The sequence below is a fragment of the Myotis daubentonii genome, chromosome 1 (genome assembly GCF_963259705.1).
Source record: "Myotis daubentonii chromosome 1, mMyoDau2.1, whole genome shotgun sequence".
NCBI classification, from domain to species: Eukaryota; Metazoa; Chordata; class Mammalia; order Chiroptera; family Vespertilionidae; genus Myotis; species Myotis daubentonii.
Genome location: NC_081840.1, coordinates 180,917,013 through 180,939,750, shown reverse-complemented (window position 1 = coordinate 180,939,750; position 22,738 = coordinate 180,917,013). Strand labels below are relative to the sequence as shown.

The 22,738-nt window shown below is 39.0% G+C and overlaps 1 protein-coding gene across 1 annotated transcript in view; it reads left to right on the top strand.

The window, feature by feature from the left end:
• Nucleotides 1-22,738, top strand: part of CFAP299 (cilia and flagella associated protein 299) — a 554,285-nt gene that overhangs the window by 374,915 nt on the left and 156,632 nt on the right. The gene's annotated exons all lie outside the window — the stretch shown is intronic.

Genomic DNA, 22,738 nt, shown 5'->3' with positions numbered 1-22,738 from the left:
AATGGACAGATTAACATTAAAGAAACTGAAGAAAAAATTAATAATTTGGAATATGGAACTGGAGAAATTACCCAGAGTGCAGTATAAAGATATAAAACTTGGAAATTATAAATGACACACAAAAAATATAATGAGATGGTGTAATGTACATCTACTACAAGTTTCAGGACAGAATAGAGAGAATGACAGTAGGCGATACTTGAAAAAATAAATATTTTTAAATAGATGAAAGTCATGAGTCTTAATATTTGTGAAGCAAAATGAGTTAACAGCAGGATAAATAAAAATAAACCATCACCCAGACACAAGTTAGTGAAAATGTATAACACTAAAGACAAAGAGAAAATCTTCAAAACAACTGTAGAAAAAGTCTAGATCACCTAGGAAGGAAAAACAATTATACTGACAAGTTAAAATGTTGCAGTAGTCTAAAATGTCAACAACAATAAAGATTAAAAGACAATAAGAAATAGCTTAAACTTTCATAGGGAAAATAAATGTTATGCTATTTATAGTATTCAGTTGTATCCTTCTTATGACTTTTATAACCTGACTTATTGGTCTATTATTGGATGATTTTCCTTCTTTGGAAGAACTTAAGTTCTTATTTATCAAAATACACTCTCCTTTATCAAAATAGACTATTTTTGTCTTACCAGTTAATTATTACTTTTTTAATTGTCCTATCTTCATCTTTGTCAAATTAATGTTAGCATTTCTGTTTAAAAGCCAATGCTGTAATTTCTAGTAACATTCAGTATTTCTGGTTGTACCCAATTTGTTTGCCATGGATATAAAAATATATTTAGCGTTTTCAGTTTTGCAGATGAAAGCATTTTCATAAGTGAAGTCCAAAGTGCCATCAACATTATTGGCACCCATTTTATTCCCTTTGGGAAGGATGAATCATCAGTCACCAAATGTAGTTAATAATGACACCTAAGATTCTAAAACAGCTTTTGAAAAGCACAGAAGGTTCCACAGATGAGCTCAAGAAGTGCGTGGTACACCTGAGATGTAAGAAGGCATCAACTAAAGTAACGCGTACAGGTTACTGTTTGAAGTATAACTAGCTTAGCCTGAAGTCAAGGAGATTGTTCAACAATAACAAGAGAAAAATCAGTAGAAACATGAAAAATTCAATCCATCTAAAGGACATTATATTCACGTATGCTAAATAAAACATTTTGATTGTTAACTGAACTTTATAAATTGTCTGGGTGCTCCATACTGTACAAAAACTAGCATAAAATAAGTAGCACCATTAGAGATAAGATTCATATTTGAAGCATGAAGATTTATTATTCACCAGGTCTAGTCTATTTGCTTTGCCAAAATAGGTCTAATATTGGACTATTACAAGTTCACAGAAAACCTTTTTTTTTTTTTTTTTTTTTTTTTTGCCATGGGAAATTGAAAGTGTTGCATTAGCTGAATACATTCTGTAGCATTCCCTTCTGGTGATTCATTTCAAGTCAAGACATATTAAGTCTCTATTGTGTACCAGGCACTTTGTTAGATTCTGGGGTCAAGAGTTCAAGACACAGATACCAAAAATAAAACTGACTTAAAAAGGCCTGCCAGTTAAGGAGATAACAGACATGCAAGCAGCCAGATACAGGGTAGGATGAAATCTGCCTTAAAAAGCATTCAAATAACATATACTGTGGTCATTCGGAGCATAGAGTGATCAATGCTGTCTGAGAGGACCCAACAAAGCTTTAGGCAGGAGACATTTGCATTTGATCTGAGGTGAGCAGGAATGCTTTCTGAAGGTGGAGAATAAGTAGGTGAGCAGAGCAGATTAGATTGCCTTAAGTTAAACTTTTGATAGATTCCAATATAGTCAGTTGAAAGAAAAACTTAAGGTTTTGCTATTTTCTTGGGGAAAATTATATATATATATATATATATATATATATATATATATATATATATATATATATATATATATATATATATATATATATATATATATTGTTAAGTGCTTACTAGGTGCCTGACATTTTACTTTGGCTTAGAATTATTGCATTCAATTATTTCATACAATATAACGTGGTATGATGTAGGTATCATGACCCTATTTTACTGATGCAGAAACTAGGCTCAGTGAGTCTATTACAGAACTTTTACTAAAGGTGACTTACCAATCAGTGGCTATCTTAGGTTTATATTGTCAGATAACAAATAATCATAAACTTAGCAGCTTAAAACAATTCCAATGCATTATCTCACAGTCCTGTAGCTTAGAAGTACAGATTCAGGTTTATCTCCTGCTCAGGGTCTCTCCAAGCTGAAATCAAGGTTTTAGGCAAGCGTGATTCTTATCTGAAGCTTGGGAACCTCTTCCACGCTCATTTGTTGTTAGTGTGATTTATTTCTTCCTGGCTGTGACTAAGGTCCCTGTCTTCTTGCTGGCTGTTGACTGGGGACCACACTTAGCAGCTAGAGACTGTCCACAGTTCCTTGCCACCTGACTACATGTGGGCCTTTGCTTTCTCCCAAGCCAGGAGGAGCCTGGACACACCTCTGTAGGCTGTTATGGTAGAGTCTTAGAAAATGTAAGGTAATCACTGAGTGACAATCCTATCACCATTTGGCATAAAATTCAATCTAAAAAAGATTTACTATCCATCATGTTCACAGGTTCCACTCACATTTGAAGTGAAGGGACTATACAAGGTGTGTATACCAGGAGCAGAAATCTCAGAGGCCCCCTTTGAATTCTGCTTACCTTGCAACATACATTGACTGGCTTTCCTAGATTCCCAAAGACCCATCCCAATGCAGCATCAGCTGTATTTCAAAATCACATCACTGAAATATAAACTTATAAATCTCATCAGGTCAAGCCACAAATTGTATCTAAATCTCCTTAAAGTAAAACAACAACAACAACAACACAAAATAATCTCATCCTTTTAGTCATCTTAATCAGGTGCAGATGAGGCTCCTGCTATAATCCATAAATACAACTCCTGGGGCACCATTCCTCTTAATCTGTAAACCTATAACACTAAAGAGGCAAGTTTATCTTCCCTCAACATTCCCCCCCGCCCATACTTGTTGAGACAGGCATAGCATTAAAGGTATGAACACTCTGGTTCATAAAAGGGAAATGGAAGTAAAAAGGAGTCACTGGTCCAAAGCAATATCCTAATCCAGTTGGCAAATGGGAGTTTCTTGATAAGTTTGTAAAGACTGTGAATAATGCCTCCTGGCTCTCAGTTCCACCCTCTGGGTACTCTCTGAGTCACCCTTCCTTTTTACGAAAAGCAGCACATGTTTGCAATTGAGAAGTAACTCTCATCAGCCTGCCTGCTGCCTTATTTTTGGAGATGGGGGTGTAGGGAGGGGGTGTGTGTGTGGTTCTGACAACCTCCTTTTGTTTCTATTTCTTCTGCCCTTTTCAGGTCAAGCTTGAGAGTTTGTGGGCCTTCCATAGGTTTCCATACCATTTGCCCCACAAGACAAAATACCTAAAAATCTTTTTGAGATAAGCCGCTCTTTCTTTTTGGCTCCTCTTCTTAGAGGTCCTCTGATTTCCATGAGATGTGGAAGGTTACTCCTAATCTCTTGAAATAGCTTTTGGATGGAATCCTTTGGCATTTTAAGCAGCAAGGAACCCAGGCAGCACCTTCCGTACATTGCTCAGGACTCTCCTCAACTATATGTCCAAGTGTATAGATTCAGAAGCTCAGCTTACTACATAACTGCAGGAAACAGGTTAGCTAAGCATTCTGCCATTAGAAAGATCTCTCTTCCTCTCTGTAAGAACAGAATAAAGTACATATAAAACTAATGAATATCTCCGCACTTCCACTCATGCCCTCCAGATACACAGAGGTGTATTCCGTCAGACATTTTTTATCTGCTAATATAAATATATTATACATGTATAATATTTATGTACACATGTATACATATGTAATGTTTATTTTGTCTTTCCTATAAAATGCACATTTCTTTGAATCAAGATGTCAGCCAGCTGCCTCCTCATTTCGAGGCACAGCTAAGGAAGTTTTTGCTTCCAACCTCCCTCAGATTGTTTGCAGAATTCATCTCTTTTGGTTGTGGGAGCAGTATGCCTGTTGTTTTGCTGTCTATCAGGGAAAACTGTCAGCTCCTGGAGGCTTCTTTCAGGTTCTTGCCACATGCTGTCCCTCCATAGGCCTTCTCACATTTCCAGTCTTTCTGGCCTTAGGAACAAGGAATGGTCTGGTCCATTTTTTTAAGGGCTCAATTAAGTAGGTTAGGCCCATCTGGGTTTTCTCCATTTTGATTAACTAAAAGTCAACTGATTAAAACTAAAAGGAGTGATATCCTTTTATATTCTCAGGTTATGTCCACTTTCAAAGGGAGCAGATTATAATAGACTAGAGGCCCCGTGCACAAAAATTGGTGCACTCGGGGGGTGGGGTAATCCCTCAGCCCGGCCTGTGCCCTCTCGCAGTCTGGGACCCCTCAGGGGATGACCACCTGCTGGCTTAGGCCTGCTCCCCGGGGGATTGGGCCTAAGCTGGCAATCAGACATCCCTCTGGCAGCCCGGCAGCCCTCAAAGGATGTCCACTTGCAAGCGGGGAGCAGACCTAAGCTGCAGTCGGACATCATTAGCTCTGCTGAGGAGGCAGGAGAGGCTCCCACCACCACCGCTGTACTGGCAGCCATTAGCCTGGCTTGTGGCTGAGCAGAGCTCCTCCCATGTGAGAGCACCCTGACCACCAGACAGCATCTCCTGCATTGAGCGTCTGCCCCCTGGTGGTCAGTGTGTGTCATAGTGACCAGTCATTCCCAGTCTTTCTGCTGTTAGGGTCAGTTTGCATATTACCCTTTTACTATATAGGATAGAGGCCTGGTGCATGGGTGGGGGCCGGCTGGTTTGCCCTGAAGGGTGTTCCGGATCAGGGTGGGGGTCCCGCTGGGGTGCCTAGCCAGCCTGGGTGAGGGGCTGATGGGTGTTTTCAGGCTGGCCACACCCCCTTTAGGGCGGGGATCCCCACTGGGGTGCCTGGCCAGTCTGGGTGATGGGCTGAGGGCCGTTTTCAGGCTGGCCGGTGACTGAAGCTCCCAGCCTCTCCTTTTTTTTCTTTTTTCTTTTATTCTGGAATTTATTTACCTTCTATAATTGAAACTGTTGCTGTCACTGGAGCTGAGAGCCAGCTCCTGCTCGCTTCAGCTCTGAGGCCACGGCCTGCTGAAAGCAGGTATCTGAGGTTTGTTTAGCTTCTATAATTGAAACTTTGTTGCCATCACTGGAGCTAAGAGCCAGCTCCTGCTCGCTACAGCTCTGTGGCCATGGCCTGCTGAAAGCAGGTATCTGGGGTTTGTTTAGCTTCTATAATTGAACCTTTGTTGCTTTCGGAGCTCAGAGCTGGGCCGCAGCAGGCAAGGAACCTTGGCTTCCTCCATCACTGGAGCTAGCAAGCCTCCTGCTTACTTCAGCTGCATGGCTGCTGGTCGCCATCTTGGTTGGGTTAATTTGCATATCATGCTGATTAGCCAATGGGAGGCGTAGCGAAGGTATGATCAATTACCATGTTTGTCTATTATTAGATAGGATATGCATATCAGGAAGTGGGAATCATGTGAGCTATTTGGAATTATGCCTACCACACTGGCATAGTTATCATCCAGTCCAGATCTCTTTTACTCTAAAGTTCCTTCTCTTAATATCATGCTATACTTCCATCTCCTGTAGTTATTTTGAAGCATATTTCTTTTTTATTTGTTGACACTATTACAGATGTCTCCCATTTTCCCCATCCCTTTTCCCACATCCTCCTAGCCCCTGCCCCCTCCTCTGGCCTTCACCACATGTTTACTGTGTCTATGTATTACGCGTATATGTTTTTCAGTAAATCTCTTCACCTTATTTTCTCCAGTCCTTCCCATCCCACTCCCTCTGACATTTGTCAGTCTGTTCCATGTACCAATGCCTCTGGTTCTATTTTGTTAGTTTATTTATTTATTTATTTTTATTAGGTCCCACATATTAGTGAAATCATATGGTACTTGTCTTTCTCTGACTGGCTTATTTGACTTATCATAATAATCTCCAGGTTCATCCATGCTGTCGAAAAGGTAAGAGTTTCTTCTTTTTATAGCTGTGTAGTATTCTATTGTGTTAATGTACATCATTTTTATTCACTCATCTACTGATGGGCACTTGGACTGTTTCCAGATCTTGCTTTTGTAAATAATGCTGCTATGAACATAGGGGTGCATGCATTCTTTCTCATTAGTATTTTGGGATTCTTAGGATATATTCCCAGAAGAGGGACAGTTGGGTCAAAAGGTGGTATAGTTTCATTTTTTGCATGTACCTATCCAATTTCCCCAACACCATTTATTGAAGAGAATATCCTTTCTCCATTGTATGTTCTTGCTTCCTTTTCCAAATATTAATTGACCACAATTGTGTGGGTTGATTACTGGGGTCTCTATTCTCTTCTATTGGTCTATATGACTGTTCTTGTGCCAGTATCAGGCTATTTTGATTACAGTAGCTCTGTAGTATAGTTGGATATCTGGCATTGTGATCCCCTAGACTTTGTTCTTCTTTCTCAAGATTGCTGGGACTATTGTAGGTCTTTTAAGGTTCCATATAAATTTTTGGAATATTTGCTCTAGAACTATGAAATATGCCATTAGTATTTTAATAGGGATTGCATTGAATCTATAGATTGCTTTGGTTAGTATGGAATTTTTTAATGTTTATTCTTTCAGTTCATGAATAAAGTATACACAAAGATACTTGTTTGTATCTTTCTCTATTCTTTTTTTTTTCAATGTCTTGTAGTTTTCAGAGTACAGGTCTTTTTATCTCCTTGGTTACATTTATTCCTAGGAATCTGATTTTTTGTTGTTGCAGTAGTAAATGGGATTATTATTTAGTTTTTCGTTCTGAGAGTTCATTATCTACACTAATAAAAGAGAAAAATGGTAATTGGCGTACGACGATACCCTTTTCATTGGCTAATCAGGGCTATATGCAAATTAACTGCCAACAAGATGGCGGTTAATTTGCATATGTAGGCACAATGCAGGGAGGCGAAAGGGAAAGCAGGAAGAAGCCCCCTGCCACTGACAGTGATCAGAAACCCAGGGGAGAGCTAAGAGCTGGGGGGCAGGGCAAAGGCGGCCCTGGGGCCGCCTTTGCCCTGCCCCCCAGCCATGATCAGAGAATCAGGCGCCTTTGCCACCCTGGCCAGCGATAGCAGGAAGTAGGGGTGGAGCCAGCGATGGGAGCTGGGCATGGTCGAAGCTGGCAGTCCCGGGAGCTAGGGGTCCCTTGCCTGGGCCTAAAGCGTAGCCCACGATCGCGGGGCCGCTGCAGCTGCAGGTCCCCGCTGCCCGAGCCGGACGCCTCAGCCAGAGGCGTTAGGCCTGGGCAGGGGCAGAGCCTGCAACCGCGGGGAGCTGGGGGTCCCCTGCCCGGGCCTGACACCTCTGCCAGAGGCCTCAGGCCTGGTCAAGGGGCCGATCCGGTGATTGGTGATCGGAGGGTGATGAGGGTCAACTCCTCTGGCCGAGGCATCAGGCCTGGGCGGGGGGCGGAGCCGGGGATTGGGGGGATATGATGGTCCCCTTGCCCAGGCCTGAAGCCTGGGTCAGAGGCGTCAGGCTTGGGCGGGGGGTGGAGCAAGCGATCAGAGGGAGATGGGGGTCCCCTGCCCAGGCATGATTCCTGGGCCAGAGGCCTCAGGCCTGGGCGGGGGCCAGAGCCAGTGATCGGGGGGAGATGGGGGTCCCCTGTCCAAGCCTGACACCTCTGGCAGAGGCGTCAGGCCTGGGCAAGGGGCCGATCAGGCAATCAGAGGGTGATGGGGGTCTACGCCTCTGGCTGAGGCATCAGGCCTGGGCAAGGGGCAGAGCCAGCAATCGGAGGGGGCTGGGGGCAGAACCAGTGATGGGGGGAAATGAGGGTCCCCTGCCCAGGCCTGACGCCTCTGTCAGAGGCGTCAGGCCTGGGCAAGGGGCCGATCCTGCGATTGGAGGGTGATGGGGTTTAACGCCTGAGGGCTCCCAGTATGTGAGAGGGAGCAGGCTGGGCTGAGGGACACTCCCCCCCACAACACACACCCAGTGCACGAATTTTGTGCACCGGGCCCCTAGTCCTATATAATAAAGAGGTAATATGCAAATTGACAGTCACGCCCTCACACAAGATGGCTGCTCCCATGTGGGCACAAGATGGCCACCACAAGATGGCTGGCAGGGGAGAGCAGTTGTGGGCAATCAGACCAGCAGGAGAGGGCAGTTAGGGGTGACCAGGCCTGCAAGACATCCCTACCTTGTTCCTAATCTTAAGGGCAATGCTTTTAGTTTTTGCCCACTTAATATGATGCTGGCTGTGTATTTTTCATATATGGACTTTACTATGTTGAAGTATGATCTCTTCATTCCCACTTTGCTGAGAGTTTTTCTTATAAATAGGTTCTGGATTTTATTGAATGCTTTTTTCTGCATCTGTTGATATGATCATGTGATTTTCATATTTCATTTTATTTATGAGATGTATCACATTTATTGATTTGTGAATATTGTACCAAATTTGTATCCATGAAATATATCTCAGTTGGTCATTGTGTATGATATTTATAATGTATTGCTGGATCTGATTTATTAATATTTTGTTGAATATTTTAGCCTCTATGTTCATCAGGGTTATTGGCCTATAATTTTCCTTCTTTGTAGTGTCATATGGTTTTGGAATTAGGATAATGCTGACCTCATAAAAGAGTGTGGAAGCCATCCCTCCTCTTGGAATTTTTGGAATAGTTTGAGAAAGATAGGTGTTAGTTCTTCTTTACATATTTGATAAAATTCATCTGTGAAGCCATCTGGTTGAGGATTTTTGTTTGCTGGAATTTTTTTGATTACTGCTTCAATTTTATTGGTTGTCATTCTATTCATGTTTTCTGATTCTTCCTGATTCAATCTGGAAGATTGTATGTTTTTAGGAATCTGTCATTTCACACAATTTGTTAACATATTATTGTTCATAGTATTTTCTTACAATCCTTTGTATTTCTGTGATGTCAGTTATTACTTCACCATTTTCATTCCTGATTTTACATATTTTGGCCCTCTCTCTTTTTTTATTGATAAGTCTTGTTAAATATTCATCAATCTTGTTTATCTTTTCAAAGAACCAGCTCTTGGTTTTATTTATTTATTTATTTTTTTATTTACTCTCTCTGTCATTTATTTCCACTCTAATTTTTACTATTATTTCCTTCCTTCTGCTTATTCTTGGATTTTCATTCTTTTTCTAGTTCTTTTTAGGTGTACATTTAGATTGTTTATTTGTGATTTTTCTTGTTTCTTGATTTTGACCTATAATGCTATGAACTTCCCGCTCAGGACTGCTTTTGCTGTATACCATAGATTTTGGCTTGTTGTGTGTTAATTTTCATTTGTTCCAGGTAATTTTTGATTTTTTTCCTAGGTCTCATTGGTAACCAAAAATTGTTTAGTAACATGCTATTTAGCCTCCATATATTTGCATGCTTTGGGGTTTTTGTTTGTTTTTGTTGGTGATTTCTAGTTTCATGCCATGTGCTCTGCAGTATTGAAGCATATTTCTTAATTTAATTTGCCAAAGTCAACATAGATGTAAATGCTTTTTCAAAGTATCAGGCACAGGCCAAATTTATTTATATCCCACCACCAAAGAAATTAATACACATTTACACAGAAATACAGGCATCTGCTACAGGAACATTTTACCAATGTAAATATTAGTTACAATATTATTTGAGTTGGTACAATCAATATAACTACATCTTTCTCCTACCCAATCATTTCAATTGAATAAAATCCATTATCTCTTCCAACCAATGTAAAGTAGATTGACTTATTACTGTGCATCTTTTCAGCTTATATCCTTGTTAGAAATCTACTCAACAAGTAATAAATTATAAAGTACAAGATATGATTTTTCTTAAAAAATATTGTCTTCTGATGGAGAGTGATGTTTTGATGTATAATAAAATATACATAATTCAAAAGTAAAAGAAATTCCTTAAATTATCAGGGTGATTATAAACATCTAAGTCTGATTTGGTGACCCTGTGGTGCTAGGGACCTAAGTTTTGTCTATGCTGATGCTCAGTCATGCTAAATATATGTTTTCCATCATGTACTCTAAGGTGGCCCCTCCAGCCTTTGCCATAATTCCAGCTAACATTGACAAGGGGAAGAGCAGATAAGGAAAGGACATTTTTATTTAAGAGAGTAGATATAAGTTCCTTCCCCTACATTCCATTTTTATAGAGCCTGATCTAATGGTCATTCCTAGCTGCAAAGGGACTCTAAGAAATTTCATCTTTGCTGAATAAAAATATATCCAAAATTTGTATTATTACAGGAAAAATTGAAATTGGAGGACCATTAACAATGACTGCCACATGTTTTGGAATTGCTGCCCTGAGTTTTGTTGGCCGGTATTTCAGGTCCTTATGATCAGTTTTGATGCATCATTTTTGGCTAATCAAAGACAGACAAATAATAGTGCAGAAGAATCACACAGGATATGAGAAGCTTTTACTGGCTTGGGGCCAAGGAGCATCTGTAAGGTTCCAACCAAATAAACAGATGGTAAAGATCAGTAGTCAATATAAAATTAGTGGAAATTCTTTGCTTTATGAGGGACATTACAAACATTGATACGGTCTAAAGAAAAATGGCAAAATATGTCAAGAATTCCCAGAAAAAAAGTATGGTATCTGATTGCTTCAGGGGATATGAAGTAAAGAGGATATGACTGATCATATAAGGACATAAGAATGCAATTGCATGGGAAACAGGTACTGTTAATCTGATTTAGCTCTGATTCAGAAGACACTCCCATTTCAGGAACTCATTCACTGAGCTAAATAGAATCACTCTTTATAAATCATTAAACTAAAATCGTACACATAATTAGATTGATTTTTTCTATAAACACTTAAGAAAGCACTATTTTCTAATATGCACTGTTGTTTTTTATAATTGTCGGTCACATGATTTGGATGATATAACCTGAGAATCAGTATAGCTCTGAGAGTTATAAGGAATGTAATAAGATATCATTTAAATAATCTTAAGAATTGTGGCCTGGCTACACTGTAAGATATAAAACAAATTCAGAATAGCATGAAGCAGGAAATAGATTTCATTCAATTCTAGTAAGTGGTAAAGTGGTATGAGGCTGTTGATTCAAACCAGATGGAAGATAATCTCTGATAGTTTTTTGAGTTGAAAGGCATAGTAGTGCTATTGGACTTGAATCCATGGTTGTTATAGTGACTAGAGAAAGTGGTCCATTTTGTCCCTCAGTGCCAAGGGAAAATTTCATCTAGATGACTGAAATCCATTTTTTAACTGTCATACTGTAGAAATGGTAATCTTAATTTTCTTTTTTCCTTTTTGGATAATTTTCTTTAAAACTTTGGAAATATTAGAATTGCCAATACAAATGATAAAATATAAATTGTCATACAGACTTACTATGTTTTTAATCTAGAAGTGGAAGGGTTTTGTTGGTAATACTTTCATTAGTAAGTTTTATTTGACATTTTATATCTTTTGATAAGGGAATTGGGAATAGTAGGGTTTTTTGCAGGTTAACCTTAGATTCCAATCAATTAATATGCATACTCTTTTAGGAATTGCAAAGTGTAAGTCAAGAGTTATAAAATAATTTTTCATGTTATTAATGAGTCTTATATGTCACTATTTCAGAGTTTAATATATAAGGATAACTAACATTATTTAAATAATCTAGCAAATTGCTTAACTTGGAGTAATTGAATTACTTTCAAAAAAAGTTAATATATATAAATGAATTGTAGTTGAAAGTGTTTCAAAGAATTTAAGTTGGTAAATGGTGTAGAGATTGTTAAAAGATTTCAGTTTGTTTACATTAGACTGATTACACATTAAACAAAAGCTCTCTTGAAAGATGTTAAAATTTACTCAATTTATGGAAAGAAACATGAAAAAAACAAAACAACTTAAAATTTGAACTTAAAACCTTAAGTAAAATACATCTGTGAATTAGTGACTTTATTAAATTTAATATTAATTTCCATGTGCAGAAATTATTCTCAGGGCCACCAAAATTTTGCATAGACAAATAGGCAAACCATAGCAATACTTATATTTTTAAAAACAAAAATAATACCAATTTAAACAAAACAAATAAACATAAAAAGGAAATAATCTATTTGCACTTACAAATGCCCCCTTCTAATGGCATATATCCTTTCATACTTTTTATCTGCTAATATAAATATTTACATCTATCTGTATACATAAACTTTATTTTCTCTTTTAAAAAAAGACACTTTTTTTGGCAAAGATCTTAAACAAATAGTTGACAAAGAATTACAAATGGCCAATAAATATATGAAAATATGTTCAAACTCACCTTTAATTAAATATATATTAAGATAACTATATAATTTTCACATTTTAACTTGGCAATTGTTTAGTAAACACTGTTGGCAGAATTAGTGATGTGAAATGAGCACTCACATACATGGATGATGCCCCTGAAAACAGTCAGGTCCTCTGCCAGGTAACTAGCTCAGATTATCTCTACATTGTGTGACCTAGTGTTATCCACATGCTGTGGTCTAGTGTTTCTGTTTCTAAATATTTATGGACAATGATATTCTCACAGTCATACTTATAAAAAATTAGTATAAATTTAATGTCCAAAGAAAGGACTTACTAAAAAATAGTGTTTTTATTTGGTGAACTATGATGTAGCCACTGAAAACTGTGTGTTTAGAGTAATGACATGAGGATATTGTTTTCTGGGAAATCTAAGATACACACCTATATATAAATGATATAAATATAAAAAAATTTATGTATATCTTCTATGTAAACATTTTTAATTTTTAAATATGAATATAGCCAAAACCGGTTTGGCTCAGTGGATAGAGCATCGGCCTGCGGACTGAAGGGTCCCAGGTTCGATTCCGGTCAGGGGCATGTGCCTTGGTTGCGGGCACATCCCCAGTGGGAGATGTGCAGGAGGCGGCTGGTCGATGTTTCTCTCTCATCGATGTTTCTAACTCTCTATCTCTCTCTCCCTTCCTCTCTGTAAAAAATCAAAGTGTATTTAAAAAAAATGAATGTATACTATGGGGATATATTTATACAGTATAAAAGAAGATAGGAAGGTATCTCATGGTGATAGACTTACAAATTCTTAAATATGTATTCCTTATGCATCTTTGTATATCCAGTTTTTCTTCAATGAACATGAGTTACCTTAATAATCACAAATCAAAAATTATTTATAATTTACTAATAAAAATGGATATTAATTTATTCATTAATTATATTCACTAATTCATAACTAGGACTTTTATATATAATGCACCAAATTTATTTTCTTGCTTTTCAGCTGTCTTTATTTTTTTATTTATTTTTAAAATATATTTTTATTGATTTCAGAGAGGAAGGGAGAGGGAGAGACGGAAACATCAATGATGAGAGAGTATCATTGATTGGCTGCTCCAGCCCACCCTCTACTGGGGATCGAACCTACAACCCGGGTATATGTCCTTGACCAGAATCGAACCCAAGACCCTTCAGTCCACAGGCTGATGCTCTATCCACTGAACCAAACCAGCTAGGGCTCAGCTCTCTTTAGTTGTATTTTTAGATCATCTAGTTAATCAGTTTGGGGAATGAAATCAGAACACAGTCTTCCAAATTCCAAGTAAGTATTCTTTGCCTAAGACTACCCTGCAAAATAAGAAAGCATTTGAAAATTAACTAAAAGAAGCATTAGAACACTGAAGCGGGGAGGGTGGGGGAGAAGTGCAACTATATTTGTACAAAAGTTTAACATCTTGAGCTTATGAGAATTTTGGAGAATATTTTTGAAAAACTGGCCATCCAAATAAAACAAGTTTGTCTGGGATGCAAATTTATAAACAAAAATGGTTGTATGAAGTGAGAAAGGCATGAGTCTTTGTTTGCTTCGATATTATTTTTAACACATTGAAATATTCCAGTAAGTGACTTGAATTGCAGTTTAGGAACCAACTGAGTCAACAAAATAAATATGACAATTTGATGCCATTTGAGGATATTGGCATTTTATAAAAGGGATTGTCTTGTAGAGTAGATGGTGGTTCTGGCTCAGGTTGCATCTCCTTTCCTCCTATTTTTCCACCTGGATGGAGATGGTTGCCACCAGGTTCAAAGCATTCTCTTGCCAATTCTAACACCATGGAAATAATTTAAAAGGTGCAATGGATGAAATGCTTCAAGGTAACAGAGGCTTTTACAACGTTTTAGGATACAAGGATATCCTTGTACAGGTGAACAAGAGAGGGATCATACAGATATATCATACTAATTTGGCAATTTTCACAGTTAATTTAGGGCCATTGCCAGAAGTTCATAAATCCATGCTTCTATTTTCCCTACAATGTCAGGCCACAGTGGTGCTCAGCCTCTACTTGAATGTTTCTAGAAAAGGAGACTGTCAATCTCTTCTAGGTTCTTACCTGGGAGTCATACATGCCATAGACATGTCTAAATGAGTATCAGGGATCAGATAACGCCTTAAAATTTCATGCAGTTTTTTGGATATGTTGGTAGGTTTTCCTATTTTAATCAAATTCCCAAAAGTGTCACTGTCCTCCAAAGAATTAAGAACTGCTGCAGAGGTAGCTGATTCCATTTTCAAATAGATCAAAAATTGAAAAAACAACAACAGATAAACATAGTACTACAATAACAATTTCTACCTTTCTACCCCTCACGAACCTCCTCTGGGACAACACATAATAAATCTAGTCACTTGATTTGATGATTATAGTCCTAGAAATGAACCATTTTCTATGAAATCTCCTTTACTCTAACCACCCTCATTTTCTTAAGCATTTCCTTTCTGATGACTGGTTGCCTAATCACCATGACCACTCTCTTGTATATACACTGCAATTTGAACATTTATTGATTATTGAAGTATGATTCCAAGAATGCAATTTTGAGGTATGATCTAAACCAAAAAGGATTACTCTTTTCTTCTATTATTTACACTTATATTAATAGAGAAATGGTTACCTTTTGGAGAGAGCCCTAACAAATGTTCTCCTTCTTTGAAAGCCAAATAAATTTTCTATATATTCAGATACAATATTTGCTATGGTTCCACAAAGTATACTGAAAGTGTGTATCCCCCTTTCCTACCCCAGTATCTGCTCTGATCTGTCATTAGGACATTTGATAGTTTGACCTCACCCTCTGTTGAGTCACTTGTGCTTGCTTTTTTTTTTTTTAAATATATGTTATTGATTTTTTACAGAGAGGAAGGGAAAGAGATAGAGAGTTAGAAACATCGATGAGAGAGAAACACCGATCAGCTGCCTCCTGCACATCTCCTACTGGGGATGTACCCACAACCCAGGTACATGCCCTTGACCGGAATCGAACCTGGGACCTGTCAGCCCGCAGGCCGACGCTCTATCCACTGAGGCAAACCGGTTTCGGCCTTGTGCTTGCTTTTGACTTTCATTCAGGCCAGGCAAGGTTCTCTGTTTATTTGCATCAGTACTGACCTTAAACAAAATTCCCAAATTTGCTATCATGGCATATAGAGAAATACAAGTCATCTACACTAATAAAAGAGAAACATGCAAATTGGTGTCACTCTGCTACGCCCACCAGCCAATCAGAGAAACTATGCAAATTAACCCAACGAAGATGGCGGTTAATTTGCATACGCAGGTGCAGAGTGAAGACTGAAGGCTCCGGCCAGAATGAAGACGGAAGACTGAAGAGGCTTGGCTTCTCCTCTGCGGCCAGACCAAAGGCCTGGGTCCCAGGTGCTGGAGGAAAACCGGTTCCAGCAGCCAGGGGAAGGAAGGCCTATTGTGCAAATCTTCATGCAATGGACTTCTAGTATAGATATAGAACAATGAAGTTGGAATCTATCACTTATTAGTTGTATGAATTTGCACAGTTTAGTTAACATTTCAAAGTATCAAGTTCTTCCTCTATAAAATGGAAATATTACTATCTAATTCATAGTAGTGTAAGAATTAGAAAAGATTATCTATACATAACTTTCTAATATAGTTTTAGTCTTTTCCTCTTCTCTACATTCCATTTTTAAACATTTATGGTTTTATATTATATACATGTAGAAAACTGAGAGATGCATATGGCCCTCATATCATATGCATTCTTTCACCTTTTAAACTACTTTCCTGCTGTTCCTAAAACACCTAATACAAACTCCCATTTGAAGACTTTTGATTTGTTATTTACTTTGTCTGTAATACTCCCTGCTTCCCTCTACACACCCCCTATAAAAAAAATAAGTATTTCCTCTCATCCTTCATGTCTTATTTTTCAAGTGAAGCCAGCCTATCAATATCACAACACCTTCCCTTCCAAGGTAAACATCTAGAATACTTTGCCATGACAAAAATCAAGGGAGCTATCAAAAAATTCTGAGGGAAAGATAGCTCCATAATGAATAAGAAAAAATTATATGTAACTGAAACTTCTACTTCTGACTATTATGGAGTAATCTGTATTAGTCCATCTCTTCTACTAGGTATCATTTAAGGCAAGGTTAAAAAGAAGGTAAATAAATAAATGCAAGTTTCTTTTTTAACTTTATTTTTATTGTTGACACTATTACAGACGTCCCCCTTCCCCCTTCCCCCATTTGCCCACCTCCACCCAGCCCCCGCCCCTTCTTCTTCCCTCTGGTCACCACCGCATTGTTGTCTGTGTCTATGCATTATATGTGTGTATGTGTGTGTGTGTGTGTGTGTATGTGTGTGTGTGAGAGAGCGCGTGCGTTCATGTGTGTGTTTTTATTAATTACTTCACCTTCTTTATTTAGTCCCCTCCTCCCCCTTCCCTCTGATAACTGCCAGTCTTTTTCCTGTAAAGTTAATTAGTGAACGACCAAAGCACCAGAATTTGAGGGCCTCATGTTTCAGAGAGAAATTTAGGTGAGCCAACTTTCTCTGCCATTTTTCCCCATGGAGTATTAACTTATTTTCAGGCATAGCACTAAGGCAGTGGTTCTCAATGTTCCTAATGCCACCACCCTTTAATACAGTTCCTCTTGTTGTGGTGACCCCCCAACTATAACATTATTTTTATTGCTACTTCATCACTGTAATTTTGCTACTGCTATGAATCGTAATGTAAATATCTGATATGCAGGATGTATTTAGGCGACCCCTGTAAAAGGGTTGTTCGACCCCTAAAGGGGTCACGACCCACAGGCTGAGAACCGCTGCACTAAGGTGAAATAGAGAGTGGTGACCTAAAGCAGGGATCAGCAAACTACACTGAATCTGGCTTACAGGGCACACCCTGCTCACTGGTTAATCTCTTTGGCTACTTCTGAAAGACAATTGCAGAGCTGAGTAGTTTTATCAGATTGTTTGGCATGTAAAGCAGAACTTACATCCATCTTACAGACCTGGAAGGACAAATATTAGATTTTAGGTCTGCCAGTGAAAGAGTCCTGTAAAACATACCAATATTTCCGTTGAGACCTCTAAAAGGCTATCTTCTATGAATAAGGCAAGCTCAAAATAGACCAACCTTGATCCATCTCAGTCCTTGCTTAGATCAAGGTCCTTGATTTATGCCAATAATTATTAACAACTTGAAGAAAAGTAAATCCTCTCTGGAATAACAGAACTTTATTCAGAACTGCTATAATTTTTCATACTCAATGCCTGCATTTAATTAATAATTACCAGAATTGTCAGGAGGTATTGTAGGCACTGGGAACAGCACTGGTATTAGACTGGTGTGGTCAGACCAGACCTAGATTCAGCAAACTCAATACTTGAGTTCTGGCTAGGAAAGATTTCAGAGCCAAGATTCTAACTATAAGAGAACATTTATCCTATATAATAAAAGGCTAATATGCAAATAGACCAAATCATGGCAAAGCCGGTTGCTATGACCCGGCAGCAGGTGTGAGCAGGGCCAGTGTTAGAGCCACCACTTGCACCCACTGCCAGCATCAACCCCACTTGCACCCACAGCCAGCACTGGAGTTGCTGCTCATACACTCTGTGGGTGCCCAGCGCCGGTCCTGATCACTTGGCACCATCAGTGGGTGCAAGCAGCAACTGCTGGCCCTGAACACCCCTGAGGGCTTCTCCACCTCCCCCTGCTCCTGAGGGGTGATCAGGGTAGCAGCCGCCACTCGCACCCACTGACAGCACCGGCCCTACTCACACTCACTGCTGACGCCAACCCCAATCGCTCTGCACCATCAGCGGGTGTGAGCGGGGCCTGCGCCATCATGTGTGGGAGCAGTGGCATTGGGAGCGGGGCTGCTGGAAGACAGGAGCCATGGCAGGAGGAGCTGGGCAGGGTCACGGAAGATGGGCCTGGACCTACTCCTGTGCCTACCGCAGCCTCGTGGCCCACAATTCCTTTCAAGGTGCACAAGTTCGTGCACTGGGCCCTTACTAACTATATAAAAGAATTAGGTCCAAAGAGAGGCCTAATATAACTGTCATAGGAGTCCTAATATGGAGGAGATAATAAGGTGGAAATGAAATTTGAAGAAATATTAATTGAATGTTCTTTTTAAATTATTAATGAAGAGTTTCACAAATTAATGAAACCCTATGAATCCCCCAAAAATGATGAATGAAAAGAATCCATAACTATGTATCCCATAATTAATCTTCTGAAAAACCTAAGACAAAGAGAAAAATTGTAAAACAGCCAGCCAGAAAGAAAAATAAAGTAAATTTCTCTCAATGAAGCTGCAGTAAGACTGACAGCTGACTATTTACCAGAAACTATGGAAACCCAACTTCTAAATACAAATACAGAAAACACAACAGTATAGAGCAGTGATGGCAAACCTATGACATACGTGTCAGAGGTGACATGCAAACTCATTTTTTTGGTTGCTTTTTTTTGTTAAATGACATTTAAATATATAAAATAAATATAAAAAATGTAAGTCTTGCCCTAACCAGTTTGGCTCAGTGGATAAAGCAACAGCCTTCAGACTGAAAGGTCCCAGGTTCAATTCTGGTCAAGGGCATGTACCTTGGTTGTGGGCACATCCTCAGTGGGAGGTGTGCAGGAGGCAGCTGATCGATGTTTCTCTCTCATCGATGTTTCTGGCTCTCTATCCCTCTCCCTTCCTCTCTGTAAAAAGTCAATAAAATATATTAAAAAATATATATAATTCTTTGTTTTACTATGGTTGCAAATATCAAAAAATTTCTATATGTGACACGGCACCAGAGTTAAGTTAGGGTGTTTCAAAATGCTGACGTGCCGAGCTCAAAAGGTTCACCATCACTAGTATAGAGGAATGTATTCTCTGTATGTTACCAGGTCTAAAATCAGCCAAATCCAGAATGTCAAAAATTTTAATAGCACATGACCTAGTTTATTCATCAGACAGAAGAAAAAGGAGGAGGTGAAGGGGAAAAAGAGAGGCATAGGAGAACAGAGGGTGGAGGAGGAGGATGAGGCAGAGAAAGAGGACAAGAAGGAGGGGGGAAAAAGAAGGAGGAATTATTTTGAAATGCAAATTAATCAAATGCAATGTTGTTTGTGTCCTGATTTCAATAAACTAAAAAAATACACTTATGAAAGAATTGAAAAATTGTGGGTGTGATAATCCTATTTTGAATATATATTTTAAAGCCTTTAACTCTTAGAGAAATATACTGAACTAATCACAGATAATGTGATATTTTAAATTTACTTTAATAAAATTTAGTGGTGATGTGGCTGTATGGATAAATGAGATAAGAGTTTGATGGATATAGGAAGTCCATTATACTATTATATCTATATTTGTGTTTTTGAACTTTTGTATAATAATGACACAATTATGGAATGAGAAAAACTTGCTTTTAGCTATTTGAGTTGAACAAAATGGACTTACAAAATGGACTTGTTAAAAAAAATTCATATAAAAAGGAGGCATGTCCTAAATATTTTCTCAGAAATATTAAAAGTCAAAACAACAATTTTAGATTCCAAAGTTCCAGTCCCCTCATACAGGTTCAGGATTTTTTAATTTCCTCTCTCTTTCTAATTTGTGTTGCAGAATCTTGTTCAAAATTTCCTAGCTGAAGTGCAACAGCCATTTAGAAACCACTTGCACAGACTGCTTTATACAGCAATTTAGAGAGTAGCAAGTCGCCTTGAGTGCCTGCATCAGCCCTTAGAGCTGCCCTGTAGGACTTAGAAAGAAAGGCTTTTTCACTAGAGAAGACACTTGTTTGGGGTCTGGGCTCCAGCCTTTGCGGGTCCTTCCACTGGGTGTTATCGTGCAGTGAACAAATAAGCAAGCTCTTAGGACAGACAGCCTTAGGGATTATGGAATCTTTTCTCCATTTCCCAGTTCCACTGCCAGTTTAGATGATTTTTTTTTTTTTATAGAAAATTACTGATTTACTGCCACCACCTCCTCCCACTGGTTTGCTACATCCTTCTTCACATACTGCTGGTGGAAACTGCTTTTAAGCCCTTAATAAATGACTCTTTTCTCCACATCACTTGAAATTCTCCCTTCCACTTCAACCAGTGAACTGCAACACAGCCATTTGTTCCGCAGATTTATAAAGGGATAGAGGACAGCCCACACCTTCTAAAATTATACTTTGTGTTTTGAGATAATTGTAGGTTCACGTGCAGTTGTAGGAAATGATTTCCTTTGCACCATTTTCCCCAGTGCTAACCTCTTACAAACGATATAGTACAATATCGCAACCAGTATCCTGACATTGATAGAGCCCATCAATCTTATTCAGCTCTCCTCAATTTTACTTGCATTCTCTTCTGCATATGTATTTAGTTCGATGCAATTCTGCCACATGTACATGTTAACCCACACATTTTTACTTGTTTGCTTTTTCACAGTTACTGTGCCTTAGCTGAAGTATTATGAAAACAATAGCTAACACATTTAATGTATTTAATGTATAACCAGCAGTGTTCTAAACATCTTATATATATTAACTCAGTACTAAAACCATACTTAAAAAATAGATACAGCCCGGCCTCAGTGGCTCAGTGGTTGAGCATTGACCTATGACCCAGGAGGTCATGGTTCAATTCCCGGTCATGACACATGCCAGGTTTTGGGTTGGGTTCCCAGTGTGTGTGTGTATGCGGGGTGCGGGGGGGGGGACGTGTAGGGGGCAGCTGAGCAATGATTATCTTATCATTGATGTTTCTGTCTCTACCTTCCTTCCTCTCTGAAATCAATAAAAATATATTTTAAAAAATAGATACGATTTATTATCCCCACTTTAAAAATGATAAAACTGAGGCACAGAGGGGTTAAGTACCTCATTCCCATGTCACATAGCAAACGAGGGACACAGCTGAAATTCGAGCTAGGCATTCTGCCCCAGTGTCTGCTCTTAATCTCTGCACCATATGCCCTGAAAAGTTGCTTTATTTTTCAGCTTTCCCATATTCTCTAAATGGGCACTAAATGGGAGTTTGTTGAGGCAACATCTCTACTCAATTTATCATCTACTTCTGCCACAGAGATGCTATTTTTTGTGACTCTAACCTAAGGCCGCAGCCCAGCCAGCACCCAGCTAGCTATAATATCCTGCTTTACTGGAGCAGGAGTAAATAAGATCAGGCAAGTCACCTGTCCGACTCAGTGTTGGAGAGAGAACACCAGGAGTTATTTGCCTGTCTTCCCTTTGAGTCTATGATTCCTTCTCCATTTCACCACAGGTAGGCCCAAAGCCTGTAATTACACACCTGCATCCCTTTAAGATAATAAAGCCAGATGTTCAGACATTGCTCATATGTATACTGCAACCAAGTGTGGCCTTTGTGTCTTCTTTTAGCCCTGCCAGCCCAGTCTCTACTCTCAACCCCCAATGACACTGCTTCTCCTTTTCCTTCACCTGGAACACCAGTTCCTAAATCTCCACCTTGTCACTCTCCTACTCAGAATTATAGTGCCTTCTCCATCTTTGGCTACCAGCTTTTATGTATGTATGTATGTATGCATGCGTGTATGCACGTATTTGCTTATGTATTTGTGTTCGGGCAGTAGTACTCTTATTTGAAGAAAGCATGTGAAAAAGTCAAGTATGTGAGAGGTATTGGCTCAGAGCTCCAGGTTCTATGGGACAGAGCTTAAAAACACCTCTACTTGTGATAATTTCACTTGTATATATTTACTCAACTTGTTTCACCCCTCTGGACCTTCCTCTCGTCCTCCCCACATTCCCACTTTTGTTTCCATGGTTTTTCATTTTTTGCTTTGATTCATACTTTTTATTCTTTTTTTTTAAAATATATTTTTTTATTGATTTTTTACAGAGGGGAAGGGAGAGAGATAGAGAGTTAGAAACATCGATGAGAGAGAAACATCGATCAGCTGCCTCCTGCACATCTCCTACTGGGGATATGCCCGCAACCCAGGTACATGCCCTTGACTGGAATCGAACCCGGGACCCTTCAGTCCGCAGGCCGACGCTCTATCCACTGAGCCAAACCGGTTTCGGCCATACTTTTTATTCTTACCTAGAATGTTCTCCTTCCTCCTGTCCACACTTACAATGTCTTTTAATTCTTCAAACAAACTCTAAAAGGATTTCTAAAACTGCCTCCGCTCGCTCCACACCCATGTCCTTGTTTTCCTTACAAGCATCTCTTTGGCTACTGTTGCCTGCACCAACGCATCATTTTAGCATTTATAATATTGCCTTTGATTGGGATTCATCC